Source organism: Tupaia chinensis, unplaced genomic scaffold, assembly GCF_000334495.1.
Source record: "Tupaia chinensis unplaced genomic scaffold, TupChi_1.0 Scaffold000275_1, whole genome shotgun sequence".
Classification (NCBI taxonomy): Eukaryota; Metazoa; Chordata; class Mammalia; order Scandentia; family Tupaiidae; genus Tupaia; species Tupaia belangeri.
In genome coordinates this window covers 30,849-36,933 of record NW_006159757.1, presented here as the reverse complement: position 1 = coordinate 36,933, position 6,085 = coordinate 30,849, and the positions used below count along the sequence as shown (strand labels likewise).

The following is a 6,085-nucleotide window of genomic DNA, read 5'->3' as shown; positions in this document are numbered from 1 at the left end:
TCTGGGACACACACGCACATGTGCCGGGCGTGAGTTTAAGTCACTGGGTCCGGGCCTCGAACCGCAGTCGACTACATAGGAGTCCAGTGACATAGCCATTACGCTAACTGCTCGTCCCTCCTGTCCACCTTGATCAGAGTAAAGATTTGTTTGAGGGACCAGCAGTTGGCATAATGGCTATGTCGCTGGACTCCCATGTAGTCAACTGCAGTTCGAGTCCTGGACCCGGTAACTTAAACTAATGCCAGGCGTATGTGCGTGTGTGTCCAAGATACCAAGAGGAGAATGGAGGAGAAGGGATTGTGTAGCCATCCTCCCTGGGGGATGATTTCTCGCTTTCTGTCTCTCTGTCTCTCTCTGCCCAGCGAGCGCACACGCCCTATAGCAAAAACCTCTCAAAAAAAAAAAAAAAATCTGTTCTTTTACCTTTCTTTGGATGGGATCTGGACTTCTAACAAAAGCTGACTCTGCAAGCAAAGGGTGTTCCATCAGAGCACTTTCTACCTCAAATGATCTGATTTGGTAACTGGAGAATAAAGCAAATAACAGGAATTTCTAAAAATGAGTGGTAGTGTCATTTCAGAATGCTGGTGATCATTTAAGACAAACACATGCACAAATGGAAGACAAAATTACCTGAAGGATAATATGATACCATCTGATCTTGCAACAAACTGGAAATATCCATCTTCATCCATATACCCCCATCCCTAGTTATACAGAAATTGCCTCTTAGGGACCAGCAGATGGCATAATGGTATGTCGCTGGACTCCCACATAGTCTACAGCGGTTTGAGTCCCGGATCCAACAACTTGAAACTCATGCCAGGCATTGTGTGTGCATGTTGAAAATCCCAAGAAGAGAAGGGATCGTGGCATGGCCATCCTTCTGGTGGGGGTGGGGGGTGGGGGGGGAGGAGTGATTTCTTGCTTTCTGTCTCTGTCTCTCTGGCAGGTGCACACACCCTATAATCAAAAAAACTCTCTTACTAAAAAAAAAAAAAAAGAAAGAAAATTTCCTCATAGAGTTAAGCTGTTTTTGAAGGCTCATCCTACAAAACAAACAGCATTTTTAAATATTACTGCAAATTCAACTCTTCTGTTCAGTTGGATTTTTAAGTGTTTGGCTCCTTGGAGAAGCCTTCAAATGAAGAGGAGCAGAGTGTGAAAGAGGATGAATTCCAGCACAGAGCTAGCCTAATTTAAGAAAGTACTATGACAACACTAGGCACACTTCCACTTTGAGAATTTTCTTATATGAGTTACAAAATAAATACTGCAGACACTCAGGAAAAAAATAAATTAAATCTTGCTAAGAGAAATAAATACTCCAGAGCTAAAAGAAAGCACTAATCAACACCTAATGATTCAAAGAATAGACAGGTTTTTTTTTTTTATATTTTGTTTTATACAAAAATAAAGAATTGGGTCTTTAATTGTGGTATAAAGGAAAATGAATGAAGTATTGTACTGTGCAAAGTTCACTGGTAAGTATAAACTGGTCCTGGACATTTTTTTAAAAAAAATTATTTTATTATTTATCTTTATTCATTTCTTTGTTTTAATTTAATTTGATTTGTTTTAACCTGAGAGAGAGAAAGAGAGAGGGAAAGTGAGAAAGCAAGGCGTCAAGTGCAGGACCCAAACCGCGGTCAGCCATGTGGGAGCCCAGTGCCCTTAACCACCATGCCACTTGCCAGCCCCGGTCCTGGACCTTTTATTATATTGCCACACACTTTGCCTTGAATTTGTATGCCCAGATTAGAAATTAAATATGATTGCAAACAGTAAGGTACTCAGAAAGCCTCCAGTGAAGGGAATGCATTAATTTCACTGTCTCATTCCTTATCTAATTCCTCCCAAGAAGGGAGAGCACTAATCAGATTTTTGGAAAGTTGGTAAGATCAATCAATTAAAAGGGCATAGGCTGGGGAAACAGGTGGTGTGGTGGTTGAGGTGTTGGGCTCCCACCTGGCTGACCACAGTTTGAGTTCCAGACCAGACAATTTGAACCTGACACCAGGCACGTGTGTATGCATGCCCAAAATTCTCAGAGGAGAATTGAGAAGGGACTGCCATCTCCCTTCTAGGGTGCTTTCTCACTTTTTCTCTGCCTCTCTGACAAGGGCATGTGTGCTACAGCAAAAATCTCTCTCCAGAAAAGAGGGACATGAGCTTTCTTTTTTTTTTTTTTTAAAGAATGATTTTATTGGGACCAGCAGATGGCGTGGTGGTTAAGGTGTTGGACACTCCTATTTGGCCGACCACAGTTGGAGTCCCAGACTTGGTGGCTTGCTTTCTCTTTCTCTCTCATCAAATTAGAATAAATGAATGAATGAATAAAATTAAACAAATATTAGAGACATGCATACACATATGCCTGGCGTGATTTTTCAAACCACTGAGCCTGGAACTTGAACTGTGGTTGGTTATGTGGGAGTCCAGCACTACACCATCTACTGGCTCCTCAATTATACTCTTTTAATATTGAAGACTATACCAAACATGCCACAGAGTATAGACAATATATGTATATATAGTTTCCTTTAAAAAACATAAAAACAATCATTACTGAAGCTCCCTTTATGGTCTGCCCCAAATCCCCCTCTCTGACCCAAACCTACCTGCAAGTACCCATTATCTATAATGTTGTGTTAACCACTTCTTTGCCCTTCTTTATCTTTTAAGCATATATTTATATAACCCTAAATAATATATGAACAACTGAAGATCTTTCTGATTAGGTCTTCAATTTTCAATCAGCTAATATTTATTGAGAAGAAAATATTAGAAAATCAAACAACTGAACTCATTTCTAATTTTGCCATAATGACTAGCATTGTTAACATATTAAATTTACTGTTCATTGCCTCCCTCTCATTTTCCCTTCTTTTCATTTATTTATTTTTTTTGAGATATTTTTGCTACGGGGTGCATGTGCTTGCCAAATAGAGAGAAAGAAAGCAAGAAGTCACTCCCCAGAGGGATGACCACACCGCAAGCCCTTGGCCTTCATTCTCCTTTTGGGGTCTTGGGTACACATGCACACTCACACTCAGCATGAGTTTCAAGCCGCTGGGTCCAGGACTCATACTGTGGTCGACTACGTGGGAGTCCAGTGATGTAACCATTAAACCATCTGCTGGTCCCTCTCAGAAAGAAAGCAAGAAGTCACTCCCCAGAGGGATGACCACACCGCAAGCCCTTGGCCTTCATTCTCCTTTTGGGGTCTTGGGTACACATGCACACTCACACTCAGCATGAGTTTCAAGCCGCTGGGTCCAGGACTCATACTGTGGTCGACTACGTGGGAGTCCAGTGATGTAACCATTAAACCATCTGCTGGTCCCTTTCACCCTCTCTTCTTTTTTTGGAGAGGATTTTACTATAGGGCGCGTGCGCTTGCCAGACAGACAGAGACAGACAGAGAGATAGAAAGTGAGAAATCACCCCCCAGGGGGGATGGCCACACCGCAATCCCTTCTCTTCCATTCTCCTCTCGGGATCTTGGGCACGCACGCACACGCGCCTGGCATGAGTTAAAGCCACCGGGTCTGGGACTCGAACCACGGTCAACTACGTGGGAGTCCAGCAACATAGCCATTACGCTACCTGCTGGTCCCTCACCCTCTCTTCTAAGACAATGTGCCTTCCTTCTTGCCCACACCCCAGTAACCATGGTTTTGTTTAAACGAAGCTGCCTCTAACCACATCTGATTGGCCTATCCCAACTTGTGCCCATCAGATTCTGTCTCAAACATATAAGAGGCTAGATTAGTGTTTGGGTCATACAGGGTGAGAGCCCAACACACCGGTATGGCAAACCAAAGCCATGCACCATCTAAAATGGAGGGAAGCAGAGGAACCAAGTGTTAGCAGAGGGAAGGAGTCAAAGGAGCAGACCTGTGAGAAAGGCAGAGGCAAGAAGCCCTGTGGCTTTGGAGCAAAAGAAATGGAGAAAGAAGCTACAGGCTGACTAGACCGTTCTCTTGTAGAAGCTCTGCTGTTCTCTTTGCACTTTTTTTTCCTGTAAAATTCTTCAGTAGCCATTTAATAACTCTCTTTTCTTATCGAACTAAAATGAATGAATATCTGGCCCTAAGAATCAAGTCGTTTTTTTTATTTTATTTTTATTTTAAGTAGTTCCTTTAAAAGAATGAACTTATGGGGCACACAGGTGGCATGGTGGTTGAGGTGCCTGACTCCCACATGGCCAACTGCGATTTGAGTCCCTGACATGGCAGCTTGCTTTCTCACTTTCACTTTTTCTCTCTGTCACTCTCTGGTCAAATTAAAAATAATAACAAATAAAATAAGTAATATAATTCTTTAAAAAAAATTTGGTTCCTCCACTGCACTGGTCAGGTTTCAAGAGCTCAGTACCACACATAGCTAGTACTGGACAGAACAGAGATGGAACATTTGCATCCTAGCAGAAGTTGTTTTAAACAGTGCTGCTCTAGTAAATTCAGCTTTAATAAACTTATCTCTCACCTCAAGGCTAGTTTTTGTTTGTTTAGTTTAGTATTTGTTATAGGGCATGTGCACTCACCAGAGACAGAAACAGAGAGGGAAAGTAAGAAATGACTCCTCAAGAGAGATGGCCATGCTGCAATCCCTTCTCCTGCACTCTCCTCTTGGGATTTTGGGTACTCATGCACACATGCCCGGTGTATTTTCCAAGCTGCCAGGTCCAGGACTCGAACTGCAGAGTTGGCCTTATGGAATCCTTAATCACCATGCCATGTGGCTGGACCCCTCCATGCTACTTTAACAAGAACCAGCAAGATCAGAAAAGCAAATTTTATAACGTAGTGAGAGACCAGGAAATGTCACTTCTAGTCCCCAATATACCCATTTCCAGTCTGTCAGGGGTTCTGAAAATGGAGTGTGCGTCAGAATCAAGTAAAAACATATTGTGATTCCCTAGGTGTGAGCCAAGCCTTGGAATTTGTATCTCTGACAAGGTCATTGCTCACTAGTGATGCAAATGCTGCTGGTCCAGGAACCACACTGACAACCACTGGTCAAGATGTTCTTGCTCTCCTAGCCTCCGTCCCGGCCTCACCTGTGCAGTGAGGTTACGTGATCACCTGGGTTCCCTGAATCATCCCGTGGACAGGATGATTGCAAAGAAACTTGCAATAGTTCTGAGGCATCGCTGCCTAGAAACTCCCCAGGGAGAACAATACCAAAAGTTAAATAAGTAAATAAATAAATCAGCGCCTGAGAGATGTGGGGATCCTAAATACAGCAGAAGTTAACCAGGTGGTTTAAGGAAAAATCCTATGCAGGGGTTTCTATCCAGCTTCCAAAATTATGCCCTAAACGAAAACAGTTGATCCCAGCAGTTCAAAAAAGTAACTTGATTTGTGTCATACATATAGGGACATCTCTGGCTCCGCACCTCGCCTACACCAATACACTCATGTGCCTTCCGGAATAAACTCCTGAAGATCCAATGAGGAGGCAGGCGCACGGTACTAAGTCCTATTCCAGGAAACTATATTGAACTACAGGGTTGGGGTCCCCGGGCACCCAGAGGCCTCAGCGCACACAGCTCCCTGGGAAAGCAGTGGGGGGCCTGGCTGTCAGTGAACTCCCCTGCAGAGCCCAGCCAGGAGCAGAGCCCAGCGTCCAGCTCCTGTCCCCCAGAGAGCCACAGCCCCCTCCCGAGGGGCCACCGCCTGCCCGCCTTGGTCACATCCAAGCAGCTCTGCGCTCGTCTTCACGGTGCCACCGTGCTAGGACATAGGGGATTCTAAGTCTCTGGGGAGCCACGGAGGGCCTGCTCCGCCAAGCGCAGAAAAATGACCAGCCGCCCTCGCGATGACATCCTCACCCCTCACTCTTCACAAGGCAATAAACAGCCCCCAGGAAGGCACAGAACAGCAGGCGACCAAAGCCAGGACAGGCACGCGCCCGCTGGCCGAGGAAGAGTTCTCGGAGAGCTGGGGCCCCGGGCGTCCGGGGGCGCAGCCTCTTCCGCGCTCGGAAAAGACGTGACCGTCTTGGGGACAAGGGCGGGGAGCAGAGCGAGCAGCGGTGCGTGTGCCCTGGAGGCCATCACTCTGGCCAGGGGCGT

The 6,085-nt window shown here is 45.1% G+C and overlaps 1 long non-coding RNA gene across 1 annotated transcript in view; it reads right to left on the bottom strand.

The window, feature by feature from the left end:
• Window positions 1-4,590, bottom strand: part of LOC106735018 (uncharacterized) — a 7,968-nt gene extending 3,378 nt beyond the window's left edge. The window contains exon 1 of the long non-coding RNA XR_003549603.1: window positions 4,553-4,590. This is a non-coding gene — a long non-coding RNA (uncharacterized LOC106735018). The remainder of the gene's footprint in view (window positions 1-4,552) is intronic.
• Between the last annotated feature and the right edge of the window lie 1,495 nt (window positions 4,591-6,085).